At 41.7% G+C, this 23,476-nt stretch overlaps 1 long non-coding RNA gene across 1 annotated transcript; it reads left to right on the top strand.

Moving 5' to 3' along the window:
• The first annotated feature begins 120 nt into the window (after positions 1-120).
• LOC117004088 lies at positions 121-22,282 on the top strand. The gene is made up of 3 exons (XR_004419584.1): positions 121-391; positions 20,875-20,961; positions 22,197-22,282. It is a non-coding gene; the product is annotated as an uncharacterized LOC117004088 (long non-coding RNA).
• The last annotated feature ends 1,194 nt before the right edge of the window (positions 22,283-23,476 follow it).

Consider the following 23,476-nt stretch of genomic DNA (forward strand, 5'->3'; position numbering starts at 1 on the left):
GAGCCGGGGCTGCCGCGGGGCGGGCGGGCGAGCGGCACCTCCAGCGCTCTGTGGCCGCGCATCGGCCCCGGCTTTCTATTTAACGCGGCGAGCTCGACCGGCTCCTCCTCCTCTTCTCGGAAAACACGTGGCTTGTTACTTTCGCTTTCCCGCTTGGTGGCCCTGGGCCAGCTGTAGCACCGGCTCCGGAGAGTGCCCCGCAGGCTCCCTGCCCCGCCGCTGGGGATGCTCTTCAGCCTCTCTTCTTCTATCCGACTGCGGCTGGGTTTACTCTTTTTTTCGCTTTTTTTTCGGAGCAGGTGGTGGCTGTGGGCAGGGTCGAGAGGTGCTGCGGGGGAAATCCAGGCACGGGAGCGCTCTGAAGCCCCAGGGAGGCCAGGGGACACTAGAGGTAGGTGATGGATGAGGCTCTGACTGGCAGCTACCTCAAAACGCAAGGGGGGAAATAGCAAGAAAAGCGAGCAAACAACCACTGCAGGGGGGTTTAATGTGAAAATAGCTGCTCTCCTCAGAGCTAACAGGTCAGCATGGACAGAAGAGGTGAGAGGACTTAATGTATAACTTAAATGTTCAAGAAAGGACAAAATATTAGACCAATAGTCTCAAAGTGTGAAAAGCATTCAGACAACCTTATGATCGTTCCACTGAGAAGACTGTAAAGATGCAGTTTGAGGTTTGAGTTCTCAAAGCAGAAATTCCCCGGGGTTTTCTCCAGAGTAATCAAAATTAAAAGTAACTGTTCAAATCCCAGCTGTATTTATAACTTTGCCAGCAGTCAGTGCAGGAGACTTGGAATGCTCTCCTGCTCACCCAGAAGGAGATTTGAAACCTCAAATACCACACCAGTGTCTTATGTGCTCCCCTTAAGCAGGCCCAGTAAATTGTGCTTTCTTTCAAAGAGGATGTTTCTTAAAGTAATAACCACCACATTTTAAAGGCCAAGAAGTTTCCCTGCAGTTAACATGATGCTCTGTGACAATGCAAAGGAAATGTCTCTGTCAAATGATTAAGGGGAGAGGGGCTGGCAATGCCTTGTGAGTTGTCCTTTGGAGTGAAAAGTTGAAGGAATGTATTTCTTGCTTTAAGACTATATATTCTTTTCAAAATCCAGTGTGGTCACAGACTGACAACCTGATGGCAATGCAACACCTTACAGTAATGGGCAGCCAGTGTACAATAGGTCAATCTTGAAATTTCTGATGATGTTTTAGCCACCAAAATTTATTGCTTTCGTTCTGTCATGCAGCAGCATAGTTGTCATGGATTTGGATAAGTGGTGTGCATTAATTTTAAGACTTGGCACAGAGATTGACTTTATGCTCAGACTCCTCTCTCAAGTTTTGAGCAACAGAGCTTTAGTCAAGACTTGGCAAAAGCTGCTGGGGGAAGCTCATCTGCTTTACTGTGTAAAGCAAAAGCACGAAGGAGTGGTGGAACTGAAACTTTCCATAGAATTTGAGCATGCAATATTGCCACTCTTTGCTTTGGTACAGTGTGCTCCATGCAGGAGTAGATGTCGTGGCTGGTTTGGAAAAGGCACTGTTGCTGTTCACACAGGTTGTACAGCCAAGCCTTGCCCTTAATAACTTGAAGTCCACTTAGCTAAGCCCCCTTCCTCCCTCTCACCCTTCAAAGGAAAGGTTTGTGAAGTGCTTAACTCTGTCAAGATAAGGCAAATCAGAACCAAAAGTACAGCTCAGATCCTCTTACCTTCTGCCCCAGTCTCCGGGCGCTCAGTGAGCTCCCTCCCTGCTGCTGCAGCCTCGTCCCACCGTCACTGTGGCTTTCAGGGGCAGAGCACTTCATGGCTGAAATGCAGCACAGTGGGTGTGTGTTTCTCACATGAGACAGAGTTGGCTGAAGGTTGCTGTAGATGTGCCAGGAAAGCTCTTTCACTCTCATGTAATTTTTAATTTTGTAAGATCACAAGGGAAAGAAAGATCCTGCAGATGCACGTGCAGTCTGTCAGCCATGGACTGAGTAGTGCAGCTGACAAAGTGTCTGTCCAAAACTTCGTGTTCATTGAGCAGGAATGTGATAATAATATTCAGTTGCAAAGCTTCAGAGCTTGGCATGGCTCAAATGGGTAGGTGAACTCCCAGCTGCAGAGGAGAGTGATGGACTGAATGTGCCAGCTTGGACACCAGAAGCCAAGTGTGTCAGGCTGCTGCTTATGGAGTTTGACACCATCCCTATGTGAATCACAGCGAGAGTGGTTTGGGGTGCTCCATGAAGTGCCTTAGAAAGGCTTGCCCAGGAGAAGTGGGCTTCAACTGTACTGTGTGAAGGAGATTTGCACAGTGAGTTGAAGTTTTTGTGGTAGGTGTTGAGGGTTTAGATGTGAGGGTCCCACAAGTTGAGCTTTCTTGGGAAATCTTCATTTTCACCCACTCATGTTTAGTTTTTGCAACCCTCCATCCCCATTCTTCCATTTCCTTTCCTGCATCCTCCCCCTCGCCCTACCCCCCCGGCAGTGTGTGCCTTGGGAAGAGCTCTGTGCCAGCAGGATTCCCCAGGGCACGGTCACTGTACCCAGCAGAGGGCAGCGCAGAAATGGGAACCGGGGCAGGGCTGCTGGACAGGGGGAACATCTCTAGATAAAGGACTGAAGGTGAAAGCACTGCTGCCACTACAGGTGATTCTGATCCGTGCTCTGGCACCTTAAGGAGCATTTGCTGCTTTTTTGCAAGGTGAATTAGGCTTTGAGTCTGCTTGGTCAGTAAAGCCTTCCATGTGAAATGCCTATTTTTCTCCATTTGGAGAAACAAGTTGTGTTCCCTTCCCTGCTGATGGTCTCAGAAAAGAAAAGCAAAATCTGAAGAGAAAATTACTGGGAGACATTACCCCATCTTCCTTTCTCCCTTGTTTCTAGAGCAGGAAAGCAAATGCTTTTGCTCTGAAGGTTCATATCAGTAAACCTACAAAAGCTAGGATAAAGAACAAACTCAGCTTTTGTTAAAAATAAAAGTCCTTAGCCCTATTTTGTAGACATTGTTTTGAAAAATGACAGAAAACTCAGAGGAATTGCTGGGCATTCATGTAGCAGGAGCATGGCTTACTGGCTAGAAACAGGACAAAGGTGACAGGGAATCTGTTTAGAAAGCGTTGGGAATAGGCATGCCAGGTAAGGTCTGCCAGGAGGCAACAAGAGAAAAAACCATGGTTCTGAACATGGTTTTGAAGGCAGGAGAGTGTCTGTTGGGGATATATGAGTCATTTGCCTGTTGGTTAGTTTTCCAAACCCCACACTCTTAGCCCAACTAACAGTGGAATAATTCAGAACTTCCTCTATTTGTGCTCCAAGCCTTTCCTCACCTTCTGAAACCACCAGGAGAGAGGAGGTTGTGATACTGTGTGTGGTATTCCCCTGTATAAATTCCATTATGGGGCATTCCACGCCCTGCTGAATTCATCCTCGCTGCAGGGACAGTCATCTAGGAAAAAAAAATCAGAAAACCTGAAAATCTTAGGAAATCAGCACTCCCCATTTTAGCTTTTTCCTAGCTTTTGAGAATAGAAGCAGCCACAGATTATTTCATGAATCTGGATTAATGGGCAGGCCAATGTGTCTGTGGGACAGCATGTTGTTTAGAGTTTGGAATAGCAAGTCGGTGATCAGTGTGGGAATTAATATAGAATTGCTATTTTCTTGCAAAAACAGTTCAGTAATTAGGGTCACATATTTTGACTATTAGTCTTTTGAGGTTAGAGCCTCTCTTGTGCTGATATTGTGCATGGTAGCTCTTACATGAATGTGCTCAGTATCTGAACTGATCAAATCATCAACAACATCTTTAGAAAAGGGGAAATGAAGCACCAAGTGATTCAGTGATTTGCTTAAAGTCAGAGAGTGAGATAGTCTGCAGAAGGGCTAGGAATGGAACATAATTCAGGTCTTCACAGCCCTATACTAGAAACTTAACCACAATACCATCCTTCCTGTTTTAGTGGGTTTTGTTTTCTTCTCCAGAATCTGAATTTTCATTTAAACGAAACCCTTGAAATCGGAATTCTTTGATTTTGCAAGTAAATTAGACACCACACTGTCTCTGAGTCTGCTTTCAGATGCAGTGAAACCAGCAGCACTGAGCCAAGTGTGAACCTCTGTCACCCACTTTGACAAAGTATTTGGGTTAGAGTTTGATGCATTTAAACAGGACGTGTCTATGAGATGCAGCTATTGTGACAAGAAATTTCCTCACACATCTCCATTCCCATGCTATCCAGTCAATCATTTTCTAAGTTAAGAGGTAATAAAGTGGGCCTGATGAATACAGCTCACCTTGTTACCCTTTTATTTAACTCTTCCAGGTAAAACAGCTACGGATGTGACTCACTTTACACTGTATTAGTTATCATGCTAGGTATCACTGAAGAACAATGTGTGTCTGGCCACAGCAAATGAGTGTGTGTCAGTCACAGCAAATTTGTCATTATTAGAACAAAATACATTTTGAGAATGTCACCAATTTGTTATCAAGCCTTGATAAGCGTCTACCTAGACAAGTCAGTTGGTACAGCAATAATTATTTCTGTCTGAACTGGAATTTGTGCTGTTCTGCAGAGAATGTACAAGTCAGATCCCATCCAGATGGAATGTAAGAGAGGAATTAGTGGTTTTATCTTCTAAAAAGGATGTGCACATGTGCTTGCTAGAATGGAGAACTGTGGGGTTTGGAAGTTAAGCACATTAAGCTTAATTGTGGACTAAGGCCGAGTAACAGCTGAGCCTCTCTGTCCCTTAAGTTCCTGTGAATACTCCATGTTGTCTGAAATACTTCACTGTAAGAGATATAAACTCCTATTTTTCAAATAAGCAATAAATTAACTGTCTGAGGCTATGAGGAAAGTTTCTCAGCTGGCTATTCTGGAATTATTTCTTTTAAATGATGTTAATTACTTTCTCAGGGTAGTTAATGCTGGTTTCCTTGAGCCCAGACTAAATGGATCCTGTCTGATGTTCAGTGGAAGTTCCTTGTTGATATTAACTAAGTCAAATCAAGACTCGCAGTCGTCTCATGAATTCAAATGCTGAGCACTTAACCACATGAAAATGTGGTTTGGGCTTTCTGCATTTCAATAGTTTAGACATCCTTCTTTGTAATTAGTTGAATGGGGGGGAAAAGGGAAAGTCTCAAATTGTTGATAAAATTATTGTGAAAGGGCAGCTTGCTTTCTGGTGGTTTTTTCATCCAAATGACAAATATTGTCATGCTGGATTGTGCATGAGTGTGTCTGTATGTGCATACTCCACAACTGATGAAGGAACTTTGGATTCCTAAAAATAATGTTGGTGCTAATTGCAGAGGTAGCAGGGTGCTGTTCAGGGAAACTGCAGCAATAAATACTGGGCTGGACATGTTGAAGCAGAAGCATATGAACCTAGTTTGGCTTTCAGATATACCTACTGGACTACAGAGTTTTCAGTGCTGGTTAGAGGAACACAGCCCTTGAATTTCAGAGCCAATTGCTAATTTTATTCAATTCTGGCTGAAATAAAAGACTGGAATAATCTTTTCCAGACTGAGCCAGTACAGAGCTCTACTCCCTTTCCATTGCTTTGCTTGCTCCCCAGCACTCTCTCCCTTGCTTGAAGCCACATTTTCTCCAGCTCCCTGTTCTTGAGTCTTTTCAGATCCAAGCCCATGAAAGGAGAGTGGTAACTTGGCACAGGAAAGTCAGCTGAGGTGCTGAACAGTGCTGTGGGTTTTGGAGCCAGGGTTATGGTTTGTACATGCAGTTGAAGTCCTCAGGCAGATACAGGTCCATGAAATACGGGAAGGGGATTCTGACTGGAAAGAGTGAATGGGAGAGGTCATGAGCTTTGGGAAAAAGTTATTTTTGAGTGGGAACATTGAGGATACCAAGAAAAACATCAATTAATCCAAAAAGGATATATTTTTTTACTATTTCAATGGTACCTTCACTCTCTGCTTTTATAGTTTCTCATTCTTTCAGGCATTTCCCACCACTTCTCCTTCCTTTCAGTGTCAGTTTAGATTGTCCTGAATGATTTACATGATTACAAATTTTCATTTGCTGCTGCAGGTGGACAGTGGTGATGATCTTCCTGGTGCTCCCATGATTCCAGAGGCAAATGCTGAGCTTCTATTGAAGTAAATCAAGGATTGTGGAATCAGTTTCTGATGTATTTTATTCTTGGGCATAATCAACACATGAGGAGATTTTTATGGTTGGGGTGAGGTAAAGGAAATTATTCAAGTGTTCCCTCATCTTTGGTTTTCAGTCCACAGAATTGAATAAAATTCATTCTTAATATGGTCAAATGGATCCAAATCTCAGTTCCATTTCTTTGAATGTAGAGAGATTCTACAGTCCAAATTAAAAGGAAAAAGTGATCTTGTTCTTAAAGTGAACAAAGACCTGTGTGGTGCTGTTACAGGAGACAGAATTAGCACACTGGAAGTTGAGAAATGGAGAAGGTGATGGCAAAGCAGTGTTTTGCAGCTTCTCAGAGAGATCCAGGTGGACAATCTTATTTCTTTCACAATTCATTGAGACACTTTCAGATGATTTGGTTGGATTTTTAAAACTTGAAGCCATCAAGCCTGGATGACTAAATCTGAATAAATCAGTATTAACACTCAAAGATCTTCCATGGGCATGTTATGCTCACGTCTGTGTTCCTACTGTGATTGTAATCCACCTTCACTGACAGATCTTTTTTACAGTTGCAGTCAAATCCCAAATCATAAACCACTGAATTTTTCTGATTATGGAATACATTAAGTTCTGCAGTATCTAATAACCCAACAAATAGAAACTACTGAATGTGCACCTTTTATTCTACTGTACAGATTGATCCAATATAGATTTTATTATTGGCTTATGCTCTTCAAAGTATTGAGAAATTATCTAGATTTCTGTTCCTCCTGTCCCTGGAGAAAGGATAGGTTGTGATAGGTGGGTCAATAGTTTTCTCCAGACTACAAATATTAATTCCTCATTTGCAGGGAAAAAAAAGGAAAAAAAACCCCCACCATAATTGCTTTTGTGGAAAAAGAATTGGATTTTTTCTTCAGACATTTTCTCTCTCCAGATTTATTGCAAACCTCAGCCAATTTTACATGTGAACTCAACAAGCTGAGTGCAAAATGGATTAGCTTCACTATGTTCCAGCTCCAGGAAAATTTCTAGGAATCAGGAGAATAAGCTGACAGTTTCTGATGAAAGATAAAAAAAGTCCTTTAAATGCAGAATTTTTGGCATCTCATGCTAAAGAAACATCACCCAACAATATTAATGAAGCATTTTCTAATTTTAGAAATCTCTTTATTAGTTATATACAGACCTCACCACACACACTTTTGGATTAATTGAGAAGAAATATTATGTTATGTAAAATTAGTGTAGCTTAGCATGCAGGCCTTGATGTCCTCTATCAGTAAATTAGATAATTAAGAATATGAAAGTGGGAAGAGTGCCCAGCCTGGAGGGTTTCCTGCAGGAGTCCTGGAGAAATCTCACGAAGTTGCTCTTGTAAGGGAGGGTTTCTGTCTGTGGTGACTCACTTTTCCAGGACCACTTTGTCCTCTGAGAGTGCAAGAAGTCCTATTGTCGCTTGTGTTAAACTGGAAATGAGTGCTGTGCTGCATTTCAACTGCAGATCTATTTCAGTTCACAGTAACGTCACAAGAAAATGCTGGCAAAATTTCTGATAATGAGTCTAGAGGAAGCCCTACCCTTAATCACATAAATTAAATTGAGCTTGCCAAGATGACTTTCAAAATCTTACTGGACATGTAGGTAACAGGTAATTCTAATACACCTTTACTGACAGAAAAACCTTTTGGAAAGGTAACTGGAGCTATTGTTACAGGAGAACAGTTTTAATTTGTACTTCTCCTTAGTTCTTTGCTCCAGCTACCCTGTACTGGCTCTGTCTTATACCTCTGGAGTATGGACTGAGTTACCTCTCTGTTTTTGCAGCAGTACCAAAACTGTGTCTGTGACCTTCAGGATTTAATTCTAAACAAAATGATTTGTATATTCCTGACACTGCGGCCTCATCCAACATAAATTAAATACAGCCTTCAGGTAGTTGCTGATTTAGTCCATATCTAAGCTGAAGTTCCATAATCAGATTTCTCTAATTACCAGTTTAAAAATTGAGATTAGTTATGTGATAACTTGTAAAGAAAAAGTAGATATAATTCTTCCCATGCCAAGTGTTGGGGCTTTTTCCCTCAAGAGCTTTTATAGGCAAATAGATAAAATTAAGCACCTACTACAATACTAACAAGAAATACCAAAGAATGTATGAATGTAAATTTAATGTAAATTTAAATTAAATATTGCTGTTTCTCAAGACTTCCTATATAAATAGGTTTATATACTCTCTTCCTGGGTCTGTAGGAAAGGTTAAATTACAGCGAGTACTTTTTGCAGTTAGATCCTTTGTAATCCTCATACAGTGCTGTCCTTACCCTTGGCAAAGGTGGAGCAATTACAAACAAGGTCCTGCACATCCTGAGAGGTTTGCTGAGCTTCAGAGGCCAGCCAGACACCCAGAATTTCTGGCTACATTAAAAATGCCCCAGTGTCTTCCCAAGTCCATGCTCAGAGTCTGTGCTCTCATCAGGAGGAGATTTCTGCGAGTTTAGACTTCTTCGCTAAAGACCTGGCAGGAGTTTCATCAGAGCCCTTCAGAAGATTTCCTGTTCCAGTGGTGCATAAAGACAGCAACAATAGTACAGTGGCTGTGTTCTTTGGAAGTGGCCCAGAAATTGTTTCTTTGTTGTGCAAGGTGAACATTTTGTTCTGTAGTTGGTGCTGTTGTGCATGTGGTACATCCCATTAGGAATGTGATGGATGTACTGTGGCTATAGGAGGATGCAAATGTGACTTCACACGCAGACTTGACTTCTGCATCCAAAATGCTGCCAGTGGCAGTTGGGCAGAGATCTCCAAGTAGATGTTTTTAGCAAAATAGAAAAGCAGGATTGCAGCCAGAATAGAGCAGTTCTGACCTTAGATCTACTGCTAAAAATAGCCTATTTTTGAAGAGATTAAGGACAAAGACATTCAAAACTCTCTTCTGGATACACTTGCATTACAAATTTTGAATTAGCTGAAAAGACGCTGCCTAACTTCTCCAGTTTAGTTCTGGTTTTTTATTCCTTGGTATTTTATCCTTCCTTTCTTAGTGTCCCATTTTCCCCAGGACAGTCATTGATTGACCATTGGGTCAGAGACCAGGGCAGCCCCACACAGGGGCTGCTAAGAGATCCCTGCACTGGAGAGTTTCAAGTGTCAGGGCTGGAAAAAGCAGCTTGCCTGAATCAAAAAAGTCTTCACTTCTTGCTTGCTCATGGGCAAGGCTAAATATACTAATATACTAAAAATAGCTCACCACTAATAAGGGTGCATTGGGTATTCCAGCAGTAAGTCATAGCATTCCACACTTTTCCTCCTCTGTTTCTAGGAAGTTCTATAAAATACTTGGTCCAATACACACACAGACACACACAGAGAAGAATGCATTTAATCTCAGTGGCTGCATTTACCATCAGACTTGGTAACGTTTCCTGAAATTGGTTTCTGATCCCCCGAAAGGCTGTGGGTTTTATTTCTTCTTTTTTTTTTTCCCTTTTCTTTTTTTTTTAAAGGTTAATTTCAGGGAAACTGAGCTACATACATGAAACTCTGTGCAGATAAATTGTGGCATCAGGGGCATAACCTGTGTGGGACCTGTCTCCAGTTCCATGAATTCCAGTGAATTCCCAGTTTCCGCCAGCGGGTGCCAGGCAGATCTGAGTGTGGCTATTTTCTGTTCATTTTGAACCAATGTGTGGTTGTGATGGTGGGGAAAGAGTAGGAGGGCTGTGATCTGGGGGAGGGGGAGACACTGGACTGGAGCCTGGGAAGGTAAAACCCATTGGCTGTTAGAGAGTTGCACTCACTGAGTTGTTTCAGGTCATGTATGAATCCTCTTCATGTGACAGACCTGCTGCACAAAACGCCAAGAGTGGTACAGCCTGCAGGGCTTTGGCAAACTGATAATCTCTCATGATTCACACACCGTCCTTTCTCTGCTCTGCCTATGATGATCTCTCAATTGTGATCTTAAAAGGCAGGGCTAAAGCTGAATCTGGCTTCAAAAAATGACCCACAAGCAGAGTTTTGTGCACCATAAAAAAGAGAAAGTGATCCTGAGTGTCTGAAGCTGCCAGTGTGGATTGCCAAAGGAATTCTTGCTGAATGAACTGCATGTTTGTACTGGTTATTTAGAAACAGCTTTAAAAGACTTTCTTAATTTCACTCATACCTTAACTTTGAGACACTGACAGTGTCACTGGCAACTTCCCAGAAGCCCTGTAGCTGATTCTAATTTACATAAACTATTCTGTATACTGCTATATGCAGACAGAAACAGGTTTCTTCTTGGGTTTTGTTTGTTCCCTTATCTCTTCCCAGCCCCCTTCTCAGGGCTGGGGAAATATGACAGATGCCTGTACAGGCAGAATCAGATTTGGGAGGGTCTATGCGTTTTTCTCCACTGGATTTGCCACATTGAGGAGCACTCCATGACTGGAGACAAGTCCTCATCACCGGGGATTTAGCAGCCATTTCCCTCTGAAAATGGGATTTCAGTGCAGTCATGAGGCTGTGCAGAGAACCCATCACTCTTCCAGAGAATCATTACCCCATTTCCTCTTCTGTTCTCCTAATCAGGAGTTTGCATTTCAGTAGAGCACGTACCATAGCCTTCTTGCCATCCTGTACCCTGGTACACACCACACTGATGGTATGTGGTTACAAAGCCAAGAACTGAAAAACTGGGCAATATCTGATTTATATTTGCATATGCAACCTGAAATCTGCCCACTCAGACATGTGCTCACTGACTGACACAGGAGTGCTGGGGAAATGTGTGATATTGACTCTCACAAAACTAGGACAGGATTGGCAGGAAACACAAGCCAGGCCCTGTCTCAATTTTAAGGGCTGGAATTTGCAAACAATTACATTTTTTTAACACAGTTTCCTAGATAATTCTGTGTTCTACAAAGAAGAAACTTTGCTAGCATTCCAGAATAGTTTTTTTTTTAAATACAAACTTACTGTTGTTTTAATTATGTTAATTGCCAAATAGATAATGTGCTTCATGTGGGAGAGCAGGACTCTCCCAGGTGCTCAATGTGGACATCACTGTGTTGAGGCAGGATAGGCTGGCAGAACCGAGGTTCCCCCTGCTTTTCTGGATCTTGGAACTCCTGCATTACTTAAAATTAATCACAAGACACCAGAAGTGTTCAAATTTTGAAGACTAGTGCTTTTGTACTACTGCATCTGCCTGTGCTCACAAGGCACACACTGCCAGCATGCTGGTTTCTAAACAGATGAGCTGAGCAATGCAAAGCATCTGTGCAGGTCAGGGATGACTCAAACAAATCTGAGTCAATGGAGAGAAGGAGGCAGAAGGGGCAGTATTTCTTCCATCCGAAGTGAATGTATTGAAACCTCATGAAAAACCAACTCTAAACATATGTGGCCTTTTGGAAAGTGTCTCTGTGCAACTGCATCCACAACATGTAGAATGATAAAATCATCTCCTGAGCTGAGTCGAGTGGCAGAGCTGAAGGAGAGCTGTAAATAAAGTGGTAGGCGGTTTCCTGCTAAAACTCCCCTGCATGTCCAAGAACCCACTGTGACTCAGCCGTTGCAGTCACTGGGAACTCAGCACAGACACCCTTTTCTAGTTGGGTGGTTTTACTTCTCTTTTTGCACCATACCAAGAGGGGCTCCATTCATCCCTGGAGGAATGAAGTTGTGAAAATATGACCCATTACTTTTTATTGTTTTAAGGTAATGATGTCACAGTAGACCCAACAGGACTGCTCAGACTTCTTGCCTGGTTAGCAGTGACCCCAGCCATGCCTGCAAAATGAAGTGTCTGCATTTTTCATGTGAAAGTTCTTGGGACTTATATTCACATACTTTTACTGGGCTCTTACATGCATCTCTTGATGGCCTAAAAATCAAATTTTTTTTACTTTTATTTAATGTGGAAGAATACTCAGAAACTACCTTTTCTTTTTCCTTTTTTTTTGCTTTTGCTTAAGCTCCTTATGCTTCTTTCTTTACACTTCTGTTACTACCTGTCTCTTCTCATCCAAAGTCCTTTTTCTTATTTTATTTATTGTACTCCCACTGTGCTAGTCCCAGCTAACTCATTGGTTTCCTCTATAATGGTGCTGGAACATTGTCTCATCTGACCTTTCTTTGTGTGAACAAATATCTATGGACCAGGTTTAAAATTTACTCTCCTCTGTTTTTTTCTGCTTTCCAGCCTGATGTTATCTAAGTGACCCTTTAATTTCTGTTTAATACCTCTTTTAGTTTCAAAGTCAGTCTGCCTTTTGCTTTCTTTCTCTCTGTTATATTAAGAATACTTTGTACAGGGTTTTTTTTTTCCTTCTGAGAATTGTCTACTTTCTCCAGAGTTTTCAGTTTGGCATCTGAAGGTTATCTGTGGTTCCTTGTTAGTGAACTTCCTTTCTGGGAAGTTCAGCCTCCTTGTATTCTGACTCAAGTCATTAACATCAAAGTACATTCTTCTTTTTCTTGCAAATTCCTATAACTGCCCACTTTTCTTCTCTTTTCTCTTCCCCAGTCCCCTCCAGTGCCCCCCACAGCAGTGCTCTTCAGGGCATGGCCTTACCAAAGCTGACACTCAGTCAAGTCCTTCCGTGCTGCCCTCACAGAGCTGAGTGATGGAGGACTTGGTGTGTTTTGCAGCCCTCTCTGAAAAGGAGGAGTCAGGGTTTTCCTCAGTGCACCTGAGGAGGGGATTCCTGAGGAAGGAACTCAAATTATTGCAGAGGCCAGAGGGAGCTGAGGGGTGGCTGGCACTGGAGACCTGCCATTGGAGAAATGGTGTGAGGGATGCAGAGGACACTGGATCCAAAGACAGGGGGAGCTGACATCAGTGCATGGAAGTGCTGGAGATTGGCATGGATCAGGGGACTCGAAGGCAGAAGGGGCTGGGACTCACCATCTCTCAGAGCTGGTGCCATCAACTGGGATTCTGGCTTGGGGACCAAGGACACACAATGACCTGCCCCATCCCCCTTCCTCCCAATGAACTGCCCTAAACTCCTTTTTCCTCTACCAGAAATACCAGAAATAGTGTCAGCACATAGTACATCCACTTCCAAATAGGAGGTTTAATAGACAATCTGATCACTCTGATATCCACTCTACATGGTAATTTTATTTCACCAGGTGACCAGAACTCTCTTCCTCCTCCTCCTCCTCTTCCTCCCCCACATACTCTTATTTTAAGTGTATCAGTAATTATGGAAAATTATGGGGCTACCTGAGTGGCGCCCCACAAATCTCAGTGGGTGCTGAGATCCTGCCTTCTGAGAAGAGCTCACCAGAATGACCAGTGAGGGCAGTGAGTGGGCAGGACCCAGTACTGGGAGTGCTGCACCTCCCAGCGTCTTGCAAGGTGTCTGCTGCCTGTGGCTGTGACAGGACAGCCCATGCCCACGTCAGAGAGGGAAAGTGCAGCACCCTTATTGGTCATGGTGAGTCATTTGCACCTTCTGCTACATCTGGCATGAATTTCATTTTGAGTTACTCCTGTGCATCATTATTTTCAATATTTACTTCACCAGAAGGCCACAGAGGTGAAATTACATTTACCAGAATCTGTCATTAAAATTGATAGCTAGTTCTCATTAGAAGTAAAAGAAGCAGCTTTTGAACAGCACTGAACAGTGCCATTTTCAAGTAGTCACATGTGGAGTAAGACTATTCATCAGAAATAATAAAGATAATATAATCCCAGGTTTTCAAATGCACCTGCCTGTACTTTTCCCCTATTAGAGTTGAAATTAAGCAAGGAAACAGTACTTGGGGGACAAGTCAAATTAACCATGAAAAAGGGGAATTTACCAGATGACTAGCAAGCCTGTTTTAATTTAAAAGGAAATTTGTGTCACTCTTTTGTCTTTACATAACACTATGTGCAACTTAACACTAATCATTAGCTTCAGGGCTTTTGTACCACCATGGATTACATCCACAGTTTTGGTCTCACCCATACTGTGAGGCTGCCAGTGTCTCTTTTGGCTATCCAGATTCATGTCAATTGTTTAGGGCCTCAAATACCTGTACTGTAAACTCCTGGACTACTCAGAGGAGATGCTCTGCCTTCAAATACACACCTTTGTTGTGTCTTGGAAAACCTTCCACCAGGACTTTGCCTTAGAGCCTTCTCTGTTTTTTTCTTGTATGTGTACTGAAGTATTTTACAGAGACAGATTTAACAGGAACTTGGGCTTGGTTTTTCAAAAGAATTAGGAGCAAAACTTGCTTTATTTGCACACTGCAAGGGCTTTCTGCTGAAATAGAAAAGCCACACTGAGAAAAAAGGCAAACTAAGATAGCCAGACCAACACTCACGAGAAATACATCTGTTTATATTTGAATCTCTTGTTTGGAGGAAGTTCTGTTTTTACCTATAATACTACGCAAGTTCCTACAGAAGTTAGTTCAATGTTAGTATTACTCAATTTCTGAAGAAATAATTTGGTTTTGTGTTTTGAAAACTTACTGCCAAGCCCCCTCTACTGGAGGGAAAAACCATGTTTTTATCCCTGCATGCTGAAGACATCTAGTAAAAGCATTCCAGCTTATTACTGTGCAAGTAATTACAGGCTCAGAGTTCACAAGATCTTTACTAGCTTTCTATTATTATCTATCATTATCTGTCATAAGTTGTGCTTTAGAGAAGAGTCTGGATGATCTCTGCAAATTTGTTCAAATTATTCAATTTGAACGAGTCTGTGTGTTGAAAGTTCATCTTCTCAATTAATTCTTTTATCATCCAAGTTATTTTCAGTAATATCCACCCTCTTCATCCCCCTGCAAATCTCATATGTATTATTTACATCCTTTGTCAGCAATCATTACACACTGTTAGAGTGAGCTCACATAATACAGAAAACAGGAAAATCTGACTGCAAGAAGCCCACATGCTTTTCCAAGGCAATTCAAACTGCAAAGGTGTGCTTGTCTTTCTCACTACTCTGCTTGTATCTCAAGTGTGACAAGAGCAGCTCACTGGGTGAAAGACGACGATGTGCTGGTTAAACCACACTCATCATTTGTGTATGATAAACCCTTTTGCAAGGATCAGCTTTACACTTACAGGTCAGGAAACAGGCACAGCAAGGAAAGACAAGCCAGTAACTGCAGCATTGAATGAGGACATGGATTTCAGCCCTGCTCTGAAACACACTACCTGGTGAACTTGTTCTAGTTAATTCAGCTAAAAGCCAGAAAATAAGTGTGTCACAACATTAAGTGTTGCCCAAGAAAAGTTGGAGGTTTGTGAGATGAAGTACTGGACCTGTTTATGGTCCTCTTTGATGTACATTGAGAGCACAGAGTTTCTCTGAAAGGAGATCTAAAGCAGCCAGTGTGCCATGCAAGCAGCCAGTAAGGAAATATTGCCTACAGAGCTGAAGCTTTTCCCCGCTTGAGACTGTTCAAAAATCGGTCTCTGAAGAAAGGCAGTCTTTTAAAAATAGAGCAAGCAAGAGAGCATTGCTGGAGCAGCTGATTAGTACTTAGACCTCCTCAGAAGGTGGAAAAGTGAGATTTGTGACCCTGCTTGGCAGAGAGCAGTCAAACTTCAGTTTCCCCCTTTTCTTGCAGTTGTCCTAACAAGTAAGTAGAGTCTCACTGAGAGGGAATGAGGAGTATTTGTTAAGTATTTGGGAACTTAACATCTAGAGCAGTCTCTTGTGGCTGGGAAAAACTGGATTCTGGTAATCCCTCTGAGTGCTGTTAACTTACTGCACATTAATCAGTTATTAGATAAGCTACTTAAAGTGGTATTTGAAGCTGAGACAGAAGTCAGTGGCTCACCTCTGTTAAATCAAAACCCCAACCTGCAGGCCTAAAGGCAAGGCTCATTCTTTCCCTAGATCAACGGCTCTTGAAAGCCTTTCTGTGGACTAAAGCAAGTTCACAGGAAGACCAGAGAATGTTTCCTTCTAAGGGTTTGTGGTGTGAGATCCTAATTTCAAAATGCCAGGGAGGTGTTTGTGCCTGATTCCCCAAACTGAAACACCCACATTCCCACAAAAGATCTCACTAGTCAAGTGCTGGATAAAACTGAGGAGGTAATAAATGTTAGAGGTAACAACAGAAAGAATTAGCCCTGAGTTCTAGGGAAGTTAGAGAACCCAGCCCATCTTTGGAAACTGATGCCCAACAGGGCAGAGGGTTAAAAACAAGTAGTCTCAGTTCTCCTATATGCAACATTTTGTGACTATGCAACATTTCCTGGCTGATGAAATGCAGCTGCAGTACCTCCCAGGTGTAAGTCATCTGTTGGTTTATAATTTCTATGCAATAAAGAGTTCCCTTTCCTTCTTACTGAGAAGGTTTTATTGCAGGGCCTCTGCATACTGAAGGAGAAGAGAGAAAGGGGGGGTGGGAAAAGGAAGTGCTTCAGTCCCAAGCAGTAGGTAACAAAAGGCAGCTCTGCAACAGGAGGAGCTCCATCCTTCTGAGACATTTGGACATGCTTAGGTACACCTCAGAGTTTCTAGTCTGCAATGTAGGGATCTCATCCCACCTTCACAGGACTCCTGTGCTTGTACGATCAGAGCTAACCTGCTTCCACATACCAAACTGTGCCCAGCCAAGTTGTAGCACTTCGTAAAAGTGCTGGAAAAACAAGCAGAAGTTCCCTCCTGTAACTCAGATGTAGGACTGGGACAGGGACTGACCCAGGACACAACTTGTCTCTTTCTAGAGGCCTTTTCATGCAGAGCCTGCTCATTTCTTACCATCTGAAATGCAGTCTGCCTATTTAGGCAGAGCTGCAACATGAGGATACAACTTGAGAGCTATTGAGTTGAGGCATTACATATCCAGACGTTTATAGACAATATAAACGTGTGAATGGAAAGCAGCAAATGAAAACCATGACAAAAACTTGTTCTTCAGTATGAGCCTGCAAGAGACAGCTACCAGGAAAGATGAAAGCATTGCTCCTAAGGCATATATCTGTAACTTTTCTGATGAAATATTAAACAAACACACTCTTTCCTACTCACGTACCAGCAATTTAGCCTAGCTTAGTGTAAGATTACAGACCATAAACTATAATTTGAAGACATTGCAAAAGACATTGCATGAAAAATGCTTGGAATTCAAGGACAGAAACTTTTCCTGCAGTTTATGAGTAAGAATTTCATGGCACTGCTCCTTTTATGACTTTACAAGTACTCCTTATGAATGTTATCAGTTCACAACACTCCACAGCTGTGTGACAGAAATTGCAGAAGTATTGCTTTATTGCTTTACATCTGGGAAAGGCAGCCTTAAGAAGAAAATACATCTATCTATTGTACAGATCAAAAGATAACGAGAAAGATTCTCCAGTTACTTTCAGTTCTGTTTCCTTTGGCTGGAATTTTAATTTTCCCCAGTCAATCATGTGTCCAGCCAGAACCCAGGGTAGTACAATGACATTTCTAAGAAACAGAAGGGAAAGTTGCCACAAGCAAAAGGGACATTCACCAGACACTGCCAGTTTTGAGTAAAATGTGGCACTATTTAAATGAACACTCTTGTGACTTGTGACTGTAAACTTCAGAGATTTTCTTAATAAGGACTGTTCCTCCCAGTTTTGATTTTGGAAGTTGCTATGACCATTACTTGGGCTGATACCACAGGGGCCTGAAGTGTGTGGCATTTTTCAGAAGGCACTGTGTACCCATCAAAACAGGGAATGCACCCTTCAGTCAGAAGAATCAGTGATTGATACTGAGCAGCACTGGTTTTATCAGCAGTATATACTGTTACTTAACTGGGCCAGCCGAAGTGTTTGTGAACTATCCACATTATGTATTCTGAATCTACCTAGATACTTGAATGCTTAATTTTTCCAGGCAGGGAAGAGCAGTGGAACTGGAGAGTGATTTGAGCCAGCCCAGTTGCGTTTGAAAAATGTCTGCCCAAAGGTATTAATTCCTTCATCAATATGCTTAACTGCTGTTCACAGACCTGGATGGAGGTATAAAAGGGGCCTGGAGAATAGTTTTGCTATCCCCAGACACTCACTCAAGTATTTAATTTGCCAGAAATGAATGTAAAACTGATTCCATTAAATGACAGCATGAAAGCAGTAGTAAGTGTGCTTCAGCCTCCTTAGCTCCACTGGTAAGTGCTGGAAGTTCTTGTGGTCTGGAGTGGACTGAAACACCACTGAGTTCCCAGCAAAGGGAGAGCCAGAGGTACCAGAATGCAAATAAACCAATGGTTTGTATCAAACAGTAGGGTCAACTGTTCAATTCTCCCTCTGCTTTAAAAATCTATGAAATCAAAATTGAAAATACCTAACCCACATTTATGATCGTTATTAGTAATCACAGTATTATTTTTATAGGGGTCTAGATAACATATTGGCAAACCAGCGATATCAGTAGATAAGAAAAAGAAACTTGCATGTGCCTTTCACTTTCACCGACATGATTTCTCATAAATGGAGCTGTAACCGGCAGTGGAGCCCAAGATCTGACAAGCTTTGCCTTGCAAATGCAAGGTCATGTGTTGCCCATTTCTGTTCTCAAGTGTCTATTGTCTGACATCCGTAGTTGTTCAAATTGTAGCAGAGCTACAGCTCTTAAAATGCTCCTGGTGTAAATTTTGCAATTACTTGAATAGAAATGCTTGATGTTTGGAATGTCAAAACTCAAAAGGTGCAGCCAAAAATGTTCACAGTGTCCTGCCAGCTCTGCACAGCCACTCTGTGACATTTGCATGAGTCTGAGGCACCATCTGCACTGAACTGTAAGAGCCTGGTTGGCTCTTACAGTATTGACAGTTTCTATTTTGAACAAACAAGCACTGATGGCTTTTGCAATAGAGTGCACTACAGCAAGTCTGGTTTTGTGGGCTTGTCAGGTTTTGAAAATAAGGCATACTGGGTCTGCATTTATCATTTATTGCTGCTTCTCATGACAAGCTGAAAGCTTGCTAAGTTTTTGGCAATATATTTGGATCCCTGATGAGTCATTTTTTTTTGGTTGTATTTGCATTTCAAGCCCAAGTTTTGTTGTTTAGTGTGGAAGGCTGCCCTATATGGAGCTACACTGAGAAACAACCATTGTGTTGCACAACTATGTGCAATCTTCTAGCCTTCTAGAAAAACGAAATATTTTCATATGAGTCATTAGTAACTATTTAAATATATTCAGGTAGATAAATGTTCTTATATTTGACTCACTGCAGACTTCACATAACCATTAATTCAGTAGAAAGATCAGCTTACCTGTACATAAAAAGTTATTTTAATATTTTTCTTTGAAGTAGGGCCTTTTCACAGTTTCTTTCTATGTTCCTCTGGTTCATGTTGTTTTCCTGTTTAGTTCATACCATGAGGTTCTAAAGTCTCACTGGAAGGAGCTGATTAAAATCTTGGAGCACCAGTAGGTGTATTTACGTTCACAAAGGCTGAGTACTGAGATGCTCATGGATCAGTTGTCAGTGATGGCTGTTCAAGATAGCAAATGCCAGCATAAAATTCTTACCTTCATTCCATTAAATTAATATTTGACCTTGCATGTTCTGGTGATGCCTGAAGAGACTACCTGGAACAGAGGCTAGACAGTGTTGAAGGAATGAAATAGGTATTTATTAAAAGGCCTTCAAAGGACACACATTGGGCAGTGCAAGAGCCTGGCTGTGGCTCCACCCAAGATGGACCCAAAACGGACCCAAGTCACGAGTTTTCACACTTTTAAAAGTCCTGGTCCATTTCCATATTGGGGTTAATTGTCCAATTCCAGGTTATGCAGTCCCATCCTCCAAGATTGCTCTCCTCAATTCACTGTTTTTTACACTTTTTGAGCTTGAAGCTGCAGCGGTGTCCTTGGTTCTCAGGTTGGAAAAAGATTGTTTTGTCTAACTAAACTTTGAAGAGAACTTGCTAACACTTTATATGAAGTTCAGAGTTATATATTAATGCAGTACAGAATCTGTAAAACATGAAAGCTAAAACAAGGCATCACTGGGCTTAGTGCAAAGAGATGGGTCTAAATTAGAGTTTCAGCATAGTGCTTAGCAGAAAGTGCTGTACAAACTACAAACTAAAACCTGTGTTTCAAATTATTTAAATCAAGAGGTGGAGGCAGTTTGTGACATTTTAAAATGTCAAATTGTATTTTAACGTGACATTTCCATATGGCTTATAGAGGTCTTTCTGAAATGAGCTGATGAGATGTCTTCCCATTGTTTCATGCAGTCTTGTGTCTTTTGACTTTTAAAATAAATTAAAGAAACCTAAGAATGTGAAAACATACTTGATCAATCATACATTGAGTGTTCTGATTTAGGAAGAACTCTGTAATTTAACATTACATTTTATATCTTCTCTTAGACCTATTAAGAGATAAGTAGGCCTTGTATATCCATAAACTAATGTGACTTTCATCCAAAATTATTCATTCATTCATTCACTCATGCCAGTGGTTGGGGAGCAGGCTGCTAGCTGTAGGGGCTATGGCAATAAATGCATTCTACATCCAGAACTGTAAGTACTGAGTTTGAATCTTGCCTTATGGAATGCACACCATAATAGGAAACTGGAGACTCAAGCTTCTTTAAGTCCCAGTCCACCTATGTAGACAAAACCATGTAATTGCTATTGCTGGGCAGCTTCAAAGAAAGTTTCACTGCTGTTGATTTCCTCTTTATATTGTTTTTGCTTTTTCACTCATTCAGCCGTTTGTTGTGAATCCATGCCTAGTGTCCCCCTGCAGAGCAGCACAAGGCCAGCTGTTCATCCAGCTGTGATTTTTGCTTTTTCTTTCTTTCTTTCAGTTCCAGGGCCTTCCTGCTGAGCCCTTGGCAGCATCCTCCCCTCCAAGGCCATTCCTCTCCCCCTCTGGGTGTTACTGCCAGCACCAGGTGAGTTAGGACACCATTGCTCACAAGCACTTTCTGAAGAAGATGCAACTGCTGATGGGTGCCCTGTGTCCATCCAGGATCCTTTTTGTCTACATCCCTGGGCAATCAGATGGACAAAGCTTTAGTCACAGCTTCATGGAGAACTAAATGCAGCCATTTTACACACAGATTCTCTGAGTAAAGGACAATCATGATGTGTGTCTGAGGTGATTCTCCATGGGAATATAGGTAACAAACATTGGCCAAACCATAGGGAGTAGTGAGGACAATTCACTTTTCACATGAATTATCAGTGATTACAAACAGCTGTTTGGTCTGCTTGGTTGTGCAAGCTGCAGCTGCCACCAAAGCTGCTATTAAATGTGTGAAGAATGCAGAGTAATACCACACACAGAGCTGTGGGCTTTCTCCTCTCTGGCTCCCTGTAGCTCTTGGATGCTCACTTCAAACTTTCCTCATCACGTAGCTTGATGCTAACTTCTGAAAGCTTTTTCCTAAATTAATGCATGTGTATGCTGAATGTGAGGTTGGTGTAAAATTCTTGAGTTATTATATTAAAATTCTGAATTCCTTTCAATTGTGCTCTAACATTTTATTAATTTGAAATTACCTTGATTGGTGGTGCTGTAGCTGTAATGTTTTTAATTTTAAAAAGGTAAAGTTCATAGGGAGAGATGGTCTTTTTGATTGAACCTGAGAAAGATCTTGCCTGCATGAAAATTTGACTATTAGTAAAAGCCTCTCCCTACTAAGCACCAGAAATTAGTTTCATGAATCTTTGACGAGGCCTTGAATATTGCAGAATCCTGCCAATGTGTGCTCTGGAATGGCTGTAACTTCTCAGCCTTACTGGCTTCTATGTAGATTTCTACTTGACAATTGAAATTTTAAGTTTTTGGAGTAAAATGTCACTCTTCTGCTTACTGTTCTTTAGGGAAATTATTCTTCTGTCACATCACTGAATGAGCTGGATGCTGACCATGCTAATCACAGTGTATTTATGCAAAGGCAGCAGCTGTCAAGGGAAGGCACTGTGATCTATACTCCCCAACACTGGTAATAGGGACTCTTCAGTCTTGTTAAGCTTTTGCTAAGTATCCAGTTATTTTACAAAATGAAACTCAGTCACAAAGGGAAGTCTCCTACCTACTGGCCCAGCTTCAATGGGATGAAGATCTAATGCTTTGGATGCCATTCATATTTCCTGTTTAAAGAGTTCTTTCTTGCTTGTGCAGGAGTTTAAATAAGCCCATCTGGAAGCCAACTCTGCTGACTGTTTCCAGAGCAGCAAGCAATACTGGTAAAGACCAAGCAATGCTGGTAAAGACTGATTAATTAAATTTTTTCTTTAATCATGTCATAGTCCTATTCCATAGAACACTGATATTTAATTTACATGCCAGCATATTTATACCGTGGAAAGAAACAAACAGGTGACACCCACTTCTGCAGAACACAACTGGAGTTATCTAAGTATTTCCTCTAAGTATTCTTTGTAAATGAAATGAGTCAGCTATGCAGGACAGCATCACCCTTCTCAGAGCCTGCAGGCTCCGTGGCAGGGATGTGTGGTGAGTGACAGGAACTGGCTAAGTTTGCATGCCAGTAGGAGCAATGAAATAATTTCTCATGCTAAGGCTGGCTGTACAAACTGAGGTTTTCCCACTTTCTGAGGAGATGCTGCTTTTCCTTTCCATACACTGGATGCTGCATCTGGCAGCTGCAGGAAGGCTCTTGCCATAATCCTCTACTGATTCCACTAAGCATAAGCTCACGTGAGATGTAGAGCATCTATCTTAGCTTCTCAAGGAAACAGAGCACTGGGAGGTGCCTTGCTAACACTTTAGTTGATGGTATTTGCCCCAAATTTAGGTCACTGTGTCTTGGAGTGACTCCTCTGTCACTCTAAGTGCACATTTTGGCTTGATGACACCATGGGAGATGCCAGACTCTTCTTTTGCTGCAAGTAGTGTGATTCTGATGTTTGTTGCTCACATTTACCTGCCCTGTCCAAGTCACAGCTGAAATATCACTTATTCATAGCCACCTCCTAATTCAAACCTTGGCAGGTTGCACCTAGAGTTTTTATGTTTCAGCATATGACTTTGCTGGCTCCAGGTCTTTTGAAATTTCCTGGTCAAACACAATTTAGTATCCATCTGCCAGACTGCTCTGTCCCAAAGCATAAATTACAAGCAGCTGAAGCTCATGTTAGGGATGTAAATACAACTGATTTCCAACCCATTAATTCCAACTCATTGATCCATCAATTTCAGATCATTAATTAAATTCAGTGGTGATGAGATAATCTAAAAAAATACCTTGAAGGATGAAGATGTTTTTCCAGACTTCAGTCAGCATGTTCACATTGAATCTTTGATGCAATACAAAACAGACACCAGAAGCATCTGAATTTTATGTTCTTGTGTTTGTGTCATATTGTTATGTGTGCAGTGTAAGAAAATAAGTCTAAATTAGGCCAGATCTCACGAAGGTCAAACCTGATAGTGTATGT

Source organism: Catharus ustulatus, chromosome 16 (assembly GCF_009819885.2).
Source record: "Catharus ustulatus isolate bCatUst1 chromosome 16, bCatUst1.pri.v2, whole genome shotgun sequence".
NCBI lineage: Eukaryota > Metazoa > Chordata > Aves > Passeriformes > Turdidae > Catharus > Catharus ustulatus.